The following is an 11,491-nucleotide window of genomic DNA, read 5'->3' as shown; positions in this document are numbered from 1 at the left end:
GAGGTCATGTGGCTTCTTTTTCTTGTACGTTAAACGACCATGTGAAACCTCAATTTTGTTTTTGTATACTTTTCTTGGACGTTTCGTGTAGATGTTAATACACAATAATATAAATGGAAGTCATCTGCTTTCATTGTATTATAATTGATATCTTCACACGAAAATAATGATATATTTTATTAGGAATTCAATATCAATGCCATAAAAATCAGATCGGATTAGTGAAATGACAAATGAGACGAGAGACAATATTAGTATTAATCGATATTTCAAGACTGGAAATATTATGGATTTGTATCAAGATGGGAAAATTTAAATAGCATCAGAGTTAAAATATTGGAAACCTGTAGCTGCAATATTTACAAGCGAAACACTTCATTTTCATTGTGTGATATATTTTTATGGTTAAATATGATAAATGAGGGCAGGTTTGATCGCCGCTGGAAGGATATATAATGCTGATTTATCTTTATGCTGTATTACTTGAGGTAAAAGATAGAAATATTTCTCTTAGTTTGGCAATAAAATTCTTCGAATCCTGTCTAAAGGAGATAAAGAAGCCTTGGCATTATTTCATATAAAAATGATAGAAGATACATTATAATTAATATCGTTTCTAGCGTATATTTCTCTTCAGCAGAGCGTTTTGATAGTTCAGCGTACCTTTATGTTCAAGATAAGCTTGAGTGACCGATACAGTAAATCAATGAGGTAACCGATCTATCAATATTTATCTTACAAACCGTAGTAAATAGAGCTACTTGATTGATTTTTTCTGCCTCGTATACATAATTCAGAAGACAATATTCCTTAATGACTTTCAGAAATATCTTTCTCGTATCTTTGTAGAACTTGAATTAAAAACTACACGGCAACGAATCTTAGTTGTTTATAAACAAATTTGTTAATACTTTTCGAACTACTTCAGCTGATAGTTACCCGAACCACTATTGATACATTGGGAAAATGTAGAATAGACAATTAACAGTCCAATTGATAATCAAAAGTTATTAACTGCACCGTCATAGTGAGCTACGTTAAATAAATATTTATTTCTCTTGTTACGACTTCAAAACCTTACAGTTTAAGTTAATTGAAATGGATATATTGTCGTTTTTATTTTCGATACCACGTCAACTATTTGACACAGAGTGAGGTGAATTTAAACTAGCAAAGGCATCAATACACACCTTATAATCAATAGGAGTTTATTATTCAATAGTTTAGGAAATTAAAGCAAACATTGGTTCTTCTTTACAAATGTAAAGTTAATATATATGTGTGTGTGTGTGTGTGTGCGTTTGTGTTTGTGTGTGTAATAGCCAGACACGTTTAGGTATCCATTTATCCTTGTCAAGTTGCTATTAATAACTCTACGAGCACACACACGCACGCACGCACACACACACACACACACACACACACACACACACACACACACACACACACACACACACACACACACACACGAATTTAATTGGAGGATATGTTTACCTCTCGAAGCGATGGTTGCATCTAAGGAAATACTGGTTCAATATCTAGTATTGTTGGGGAATGAAATTCTCTTTAAACAATAGGTATATATTAAACATATAGTTTATATCCAGTTAAAAGAAGAAAAAGAAATGGAGATAAGTAAGTTAACAAACATCCTTTTTACAGCCATTTCAATTAATACTCAATAATTTAAATACAAATTTGTACTTTAAATTTGCATTTATGTGACATGAGCATAATTTCATCAGAGAAAAATGATTTACCCTGGGATGTTATATGTGGACGTATCAATTCATTTCAGCAGACTCATACATAAATATGTGTGTATGCATATATATATATATATGTGTGTATATATATATATATATATATATATATATATATATATATATATATGTAAATATATAAAAACAAAAAGATAAAGAGAGCAAAGGTAAGGTTGAAGAAATTTATGGATAGAGTCTTACAGCTGTTTCTGGGAAGATCCAGTACTTCCCTTCATCGGAGACAGAAAAAATATAGTAATCTATTATTATATCCATAGGCGGATATTTTTAGTATGAAGTGGTAAAGAACACTACCTACACAAACAGACTACGTCACCTCTTTCTATCCCTTTCCACCGTCTATAAATAGGCTTGGCAGCATCCAAAAATATGATGCTACTAACTACCTTTCCCACCCATCCCTCTCCTTTATCTCTGTCCTTCGTTTATCACTCATACACCCACCACCTATATACTACACACACGCATTCTTTCCTACTCACTCGACCTTTTAACCTCATCCCCCTATTCCTCCTTCACTCTATAAGCTCTTCCCCTCTACCCTGTTAAGACCAACTGACCATAAATATATCACTACCATCCTCCGCCTCTATATCTTCTCTATCCCCTTCCACATTCTATCGTCCTGACTTGACCTAATTACCGTTAACTTTTCACTTGGCTTGGACATCCTTCAAGTAAACAAGCAAAAATCTATTGCAAGATGGAATACATATACCTCTGCCACCTAAGCTATATTAACTTTCGTTCTAACATAATTTTCCGGATTATTCACACAAGGATAAATTTGCACGAATTTCTACACGGATATTTACCACTGAAATGAAACTACTCTTCAAGTACTGTTCTCTCTTTTTCCAGCACATCACACTCTTTACCACTTCATACTAAAAATATCCGCCTATGGATATAATAATAGATTACTATATTTTTTCTGTCTCCGATGAAGGGAAGTACTGGATGTTCCCAGAAACAGCTGTAGGTGGACATTGGAATTAGACACTGAGGGAAAATGGCTGTAACTTTTTTATTTTTTAATTTTGGCGATTTTCGTTTTCGATAAGGTGTTCTATATGTCACGGTCATGCGATTCCCCCTAAAAAAATTTTGGACCCCCCTTCCCTACACCCCCACCCCACACTTGATATGTTAGAAATAACAGCTAAACGCGGACAATCCAAATCTTGCATTGGTCCAGATGGACTATATGTAATCTGAACCTTTCCCCCCCTTATTTATTATTTTTTTTTTACGGAATCCCACGTTTTAGGCTATGGAGATTCCGATTCTGAAAAAAAATTGTTTGAAAAATTTCAATCCCCCCCCTCACCAAGCAGGCTATTTACATGCTAGAAATAACAGCCAAATCTGGTTAGGGTTAGGGTCACGGTTAGGGTCACGGTTAGGGTCACGGTTAGGGTTAGGGTTAGGTTTACCCGAACCCTAACTCAAAACCTAACCCTAACCCCGACCCTAACCCTAACCCCGTTTGCCAAAGCGCATTTTTTGCTTCATATTTATTTACATATAGTCAATCTGGACCAATGCAAGATTTGGATTGTCCGCGTTTAGCTGTTATTTCTAGCATATCAAGTTTCGTGGTGGGGACTCCACATATGATCCTTTTTCTGTTTCAATATAAATGTAAGCCGTTCATTTTCACATCTAAGTTGCGAGAAGGCTATTCGTACGACCTGAACATGTAGAACACAATGTCAAAAATGAAAATCGCCCCCCCCCCCCCAAAAAAAAAAATCCCCCCCACCCCACCCCGTGTGTGGGAGAGGGGAAAGGGTGATCCAAAACTTTTTTTTAGTGGGAATCGCATGACCGTGACATATAGAACACATTATCGAAAACGAAAATCGTCAAAATTAAAAAATAAAAAAGTTACAGCCATTTTCCCTCAGTGTCTAATTCCAATGTCCACCCAGCTGTAAGACTCTATCCATAAATTTCTTCAACCTTACCTTTGCTATCTTTATCTTTTTGTTTTTATATATTTACATATACACACTCTAATACACGACTTATAATACCCAATCCTGTTCATACAACGATTGGGGCAAACTAATCGGTATACAGCACTTACTCGGTATTACCTGTATCCTCCGGGGTTTGGTTAAATCCAATACCCTCCTCAACCTTATATATATATATATATCCACACACATACATATATATATACACACACACACACACACACATATATATATACACACACACACACACACATATATATATACACACACACACATATATATATACACACACACACACATATATATACACACACACACACATATATATACACACACATACACACATATATATATATACACACACACACACATATATATATATATACACACACACACACATATATATATATATATTAGAAAGTAAAAGCACGAAAAATTACATCATAAAAATCGCAGTGGAGATACATCCATTATATAAATAATATTGTATTAATAAATGAATATATATAAAGTATAATTATGATTATTCAAAAAGGTTTGAGATATATTACGATCGTTTCATGATTGTATTACCTTTCGAAAGGAAATCCAAAATTGATAATCATTATTAGGTAATACATCCACTCATCAGAGAAAAGGATGAAGTTTCGTGTAATCAATCAAATGATAGAGATGCTATTTACTCTTTTACTCTTTTACTTGTTTCAGTCTTTTGACTGTGGTCATGCTGGAGCACCGCCTTTAGTCGAGCAAATCGACCCCAGGACTTATTCATTGGAAGCCTAGTACTTATTCTATCGGTCTCTTTTGCCGAACCGCTAAGTTACGGGGACATAAACACACCAGCATCCGTTGTCAAGCGATGTTGGGGGGACAAACACAGACATACAAACACATACACACGTACATTTATATATATACATATATACGACAGTCTTCCTTCAGTTTCCGTCTACCAAATCCACCCACAAGGCTTTGGTCGGCCCGAGGCTATAGTAGAAGACACTTGCCCAAGACGGGACTGAACCCGGGACCATGTGGTTGGTAAGCAAGCTACTTACCACACAGCTACTCCTACGCCTATTTAAATATGCTATTTAAAATCGTATGATAAACGTGGTTATCTCAACAAATTTCCAATAATTATATATCTCAAAATATGCAAATCATTCGATATGAGAGGACTTTAGAAAACCAATACCACAACCTAACAACAACAGTAATATACAGACAGTAAATTTACCTAATTCTATTATAAATGATTCTCAAAATATGCAAACCATTCAATAGACAAGACTTTAGATAACCAATACCACAACCTAACAACGACAGTAATGTACAAACAGTAAATTTACCTAATTCTATTATAAATGATTCCACAACAAATTCAAATATAACACCACAAAACCATAACAATAATCATAATACCATTAAATCTTATACCACGGAACAGAAACATGCAACTATATATTACACATGTAAAAATAACAAAATATCATGTCCTTTATAAGTCAAATGTAGAAGGTTCAACGTTATATATAAGTGTACTGTTACTAAAACTTCTAACCACACAATAATGTATATATAGGGAGCTCTATTAACTTTAAACAATTTTTAGCACATATACATTCATTTAAGTCGAATATTACGAATAACAGTACTTCATTGGCTACATAAGATTCACATTAATATTGTATTTCATATTATGGTATTATAATAAAATAGTAGGATTGTTGTAAGAAAATGCTTAGAGACCCCCTTCGGTCATGACTGACCATGAGATTGCACCTAGAAAGTTACCCTCCCAGGCACAACCCAGGGAAAGGTTGTTTATGGAAGACCAGCAGTCGCCCATACATGCCAGCCTCCCCTTTTCACGCCACCAGTGTTATCCAAGAGAAAGGCAAAGGGGCCGATACAGATTGGCACCTGTGACGTCGCAACTCATTTCTACAGCTGAGTGAACTGGAGCAACGTGAAATAAAGTGTCTTGCTCAAGAACACAACACGCAGCCCGGTCCCGGATTCGAACTCATAACCTCACGATCGTAAGCTCGACGCTCTAACCACTGAGCCATGCGCCATCACTGTAAGAAAATAGAAACTTAAAATTGAATTATTTTAGATTATACACATGTTCACATAATATACATTATCCATTAGATGAGTGCCTGAAATTTGTCTTCTTGAAACTTGAACCTATACTCTAAATATAACACATTAGTTGATTCTATTTTGGGTCAGTACATGGTTATTTTTACATTTGCATAAAATATAATAATGACATCTTCCAGTTTTGTATATATAAATTTAAAAGCAACAATTAACCACTTTTATTGTTTACATACTGAAGAGAAAAGGAATTGTAGGACTTCTGTTTACACACAACCATTACGGATTATTACAAAGGATTTTACTATTGATTTATATTAGTGTTTTCAAAATTTTTTGCCCCAGTTTATACCAATACACATCTATACCAATAACTTTTTAAACAACATCTTTATCATGCGATTTTAAATAGAATCTCTCTCATTCAATTGACTACACAGAAATTCATCCTCTTCTCTGATGAGTGGATATAATGATTATCAATTTTGGATTCATTTCGAAAGGTAATCATGAAACGATCGTAAGATATATTATTTATATTACGGACGTATCTCTACTGCGATTTTTATGATGTAATTTTTCCTGCTTTTACTTTCTGATACATTATCGCTCTAATTGAATCTCTAAATACTTTTAAGGTTTTACACATTCTTCATATTAAGAGTACGCATCTGAAATCCAGTGCACTTTACTCACAAGGAATATATTTGATTAAATATATATATATATATGTATAAAAGAAAAAGTAAGAAAATAGAGATAAATCAATAATAATCATATTCATTAATTGCAAAAATAGACATAATTACTGACAGCTGTTTCGATTCAGACTTGAATAATTAAATCATTATAAAGTTGAATCTTATCGGAGGTAGAAAAGATATACCATTACATTTTAATATTTTTATGTGTTAAGCTTATGGAGCATTTCAGCTAACTGAGTATTGTTTTATATGAAAACTTGGTATAAACCTTAAGAAGAGAAAGGTAGTATGTTTAGAGAAGAAAGTATAATAAATAATGTAATATGCTTTGGGTAAACGTTAAGAGTGCAAAGGGAAGTAATAAATAGTAATAAACCGTATATTTAAGTATCAAATTAATATAAGGGTAAACATGTTTATAAAAATTTGAGTAGTATAATATATTCTGCGAAATCAATAAAAAGTATAAAAGTAAATAATATACTAATTAACATTGTATTTAAGTATAATATTATTATTAGGGTAAATATATTTATAACAATTTAAGTAATAAAGGTGTATAAATGTGTACATAAAAATAAAATATAAAATGGGTAAAGTTATAGGTAAAAAAATATATTTTTGAATGCATGTATATATATATATATATATATATATATATATATATATATATATATATACGTTCAAATATCTATACGTATAGAAATACACAAAAATATATAAAATGTAGACTAAAGAATAGAAAATAAATGGTCACAGCAATAATCCCATTTTGCACATATGCCTTCATATATTTACACACTAATACGTAATATATGCATGTAAGTATCTGTGAAGAAATGGCATGCAAATAATTATATATATCTATATCTATATATCTATATATATATAAATATGCAAGAACCTAATACATATATATGAGAACTGATATGTATTTGTGCAAAAATTTGTTACTACTTAGATTCAAACTCAAAAGTTTATTTATGTTCAAATTGGATTCAATGAAAATGAAAATATAAATACAAATAGGATAGTGAATAAATAAATAAATAAATTTAAAATGTATGTAATGTACGTGTTTTCAATAGTCAAGAAACTAATAACCAAATCTACTTTGGTTACTAGTAACCACAATCTATTAAATAAGTAAAAGAGAGTCTATTGGTCATATTTGAAATAAGTAGCGTTCAATTTAATGTAATGTAATATGTAAACAAGAACACTCAGAGAACGCAAACCTCCGTCAAGGTAACACCAACGTCCTCTCAACGATTAGCCAGAAATGATTTTTAAAATGGAAATATCTGAAATAAACTCAACTGCTCTCACAAACGAGAATACTAAAAATGATCCCGACCGCTCTCAAAAATTAAGTAAAAAATAAAAATAAAAAAAGCAGGAAAAATAATCCACAATTGTTTGTGCCGGGTCGATCCCAAATTCTAATTAGTTCTTACCACTCACGAGACCAAATACCCCTGAAAGTTTCATCCGAGATATCTCGTCCACGGACAAACAAACAAACAAACAAACCCGACTGAAAACAATACCTCCACCTTCGCTAAGGTAGAAGTAATAAAGAAAGAAAAAAGAAAAACGAAAAAAATATAGAAAACAGAGTTAATATTATATATTTATAAGAAAGAGCAAAGAAAATTTCATAGTTATATAACAATTTAAGGGATAAAATGCTCATGTGTGCAATCTACGATATATGAATAAAGGAAGAAGAAACAAAATACGAGCAGAGTTAATATGTTATTTGTATAAATAAAAGAAAAAGGAAAAATCCCGTATGTCAAAGAATATTTTTTAAGATTTTTAGTTTAAGCGACGACATGCTTGAGCGTACAAATATAGTGGTCAAGGGGCGGTAAATATACATTATCCAGGAAAAAAGTATAGAACGGTAATTATTATAGATAAAAATATGTTTCTTTTAATAATATAATGGTTTAAAAATAATTATATCCCTCTATATTAAAGATCTATATTTAAGAGATGAGGAATTATGTACATTATTTACATTATTTACACCTGACGGATACTTGTCCTCATCATGTTTGTTGTTAACGCAACGTTTCGGCTGATATACTCTCCAGCCTTCATCAGGTGTCTTTGGGAAATTTCGAACCTGGGTTCTCATTCCTAAGGTATTATTAATATTATTATTCTCTATATGTCTCCATTGAAGTCTAATGTCGGCTCCGTACCGATTAGATAATACAGTTATATATTTAAGAGATGAGGAATTATGTACATTATATACATTATTAACGTCAAATGTAAATAATGTAAATAATGTAAATAATGCTCTATATATTAGTTTAATAAATAAATAAATAAATAAAAATAAATAAAATAAAATGGCTAGATAACTAGTGTTAGCTAAAAATATACAATAATGGGAGAAAAGGGTTCAATATAGATGAAAATATGTTTTTTTTAATGTAAAGGTTTGAAAATAAACTTATCTATATATATTAGTTTAATAAACAAATAAATAAATAGACATAAATAAAATGAATAAATAAAATTGCTGGATAATTAATATTAGATAAAAAATATACAATGGGTTGAGAATAAAGGTTCAATATTAATATTAATCAAAAGCAGGGGGAAAGAAATTTACAAATAAGTTTTAATTATATTAATGATGGATAAAGGGGAAATATGAATTAGCAATATTAATTTAAAATAATAATTACTACTATTAGGGAATTAAGTAACGAACATGGTAATGTAAAAATGTAAAAATGTATTAGAAAAAAATAGTAAAAATATATATAGAAGAGATATAAGGAGAGATATAATGTTTCAATCCAGGTATTAAAATATTAATCCAAGTAAATTAAAGGGGTCATTCCAAAAATAAAAATGAAAATAAATATTATTATTAATATAAATCTATATTTTAAATATCAATGTATGGAATAAATAATAGAAAAACCCTATGGGTCCTATTACTAAGTAGAACAATTTATTAACAATATAGTAAATAAAAGTAGTAGCATGGGATTAAGGGTTAATGTGTAACTATAGTTGTGAGAAAGGAAAGTAAACATTTATGATCTATTTATTTACATTTGGAAAATACATATTTTCCCACGTGTAGAGAAGTGAATTTTCTCTCATCTTTGAGGTTAAGTAGAGGGAATTTTGCCGTGAGGATAAAAGATTTTTCATTTAAACAAAGAAGACATTTTTATTATTAGCTTTATAGAAGGTGCTGAGCCTATTATATCCCATTTAATATCAAAATTTATATTTTCATACTTTAGAACCCAGATGAATTTGCTTAATCCAGTTGAGTTGGATTTATGTTTGTTTCTAAAAGTGTGTAAGTGCATAGATATGCGTCTTTTTATTTCATTTTCCGTAGCTTCTACATAAAAATATTTATTATCTAGAATTGTAACAGTGCATTGATATATTACATTTTTTTTCTTTTGTATGCATTCTTAAATAAACAATTCTTTCTAATCCCGCGGTTACAATTATCATGGATATTATTATTTTTTTATGTGTATTTAATAGGGAAATGCTATTAGTTATTGCAGTGTTATTTTGTTAGACTCTGTTATTATGAGATCTATTATTAACGGGATTATTCAAATTAAAAGAATGTGCATTAAGTACGGGGTGGGGTTAAAGTAATTAAAATAATAATTATTATTATAATTATAAGTGTTTCTATTTAAGTAGAATTTGTCTAATTTCTTATTGTTTACAGAAGGTATAATAATTGCTAAGTTATGTGTTAAATTATATCCAATATTAATAGGGTTATTAACTATTTCATAGTATTTGCTGTTAGTATTAAAATGTTTATTAATAATTGTAAAAATAGATTTTAATAAATTATTTTTAATTTTCTATAGCAAAAGGGATTATCAGCCAAATTTTATCATTAGATATATCTGTGCTATTATTAATTATAGATTTGTTGTTATCTATTTTCCTTGCTCTTATCTATAGGCGTAGTAGTGGCTGTGTGGTAAGTAGCTTGCTTACGAACCGCGTGGTTTCGGGTTCAGCCCTACTGCGTGGCACCTTGGGCAAATGTCTTCTACTATAGCCTCGGGTCGACCAAATCCTTGTCAGTGGATTTGGTAGACGGAAACTGAAAGAAGCCCGTCGTATATATATATATGTATATTTATATATATGTGTGTATGTGACGTTTAAACTCTAATCTTAGATCCTACGCCACAATAACATTTATTGACATCCTTGCCATAGTATACATCTTTAATTTCAAATTTCCTGCATATTCCATTATCACCAAATGAACCATTCCTAAACTGAAATTTCTACATTCAAACCCTAACGTACATGAAGTCACACATACACACAGTTGCCTCCTCATAACCAGCTAAGCATACAGTCACCCAGACACACAGACATCTAAACGCACACATTTACTTTCTCTAGTGTTGGTTCATTGCCAATCTCATCTGAACTCTGTCTTGAACTTTATATTCTACAGTAAACTGTCACTAGTAAAGATAATTATATTTAGTTTAATTATTTCCTAAAGTCCATTATCACTAATTATCAACAGCTACATCAAGGACGAAAGAAGGACGAAACAAACGGAGAAATGGTACACAATTTCAAATACAAATAACAGGACATTAACAACAGGTGTCTTTCGACTAAGGACGAATTAAATTAAGCTGGCGTCATGGGACGGAATACAAGAGATGTTACACGGATGGTAGTCGAACCAAGAAAGAAAGGTCAGGCTTGGCCGAACATCGGTCACGTGGAAGGAGGGGAGAGAGGTAGTAAGTAGAGGGATTGAAGAATTAGAGAGGGACGAGAAAGAGAGAAAAAAAGGAAAGGGACAGAGTGAGTTAAAGGAGGAGGGAAAGTGATGAGAAAGAAGGGAATGTCAAGAAATGTG

This window comes from Octopus bimaculoides, chromosome 13 (assembly GCF_046866305.1).
Source record: "Octopus bimaculoides isolate indiv1 chromosome 13, ASM4686630v1, whole genome shotgun sequence".
NCBI lineage: Eukaryota > Metazoa > Mollusca > Cephalopoda > Octopoda > Octopodidae > Octopus > Octopus bimaculoides.
This window is presented reverse-complemented; position numbering follows the sequence as displayed.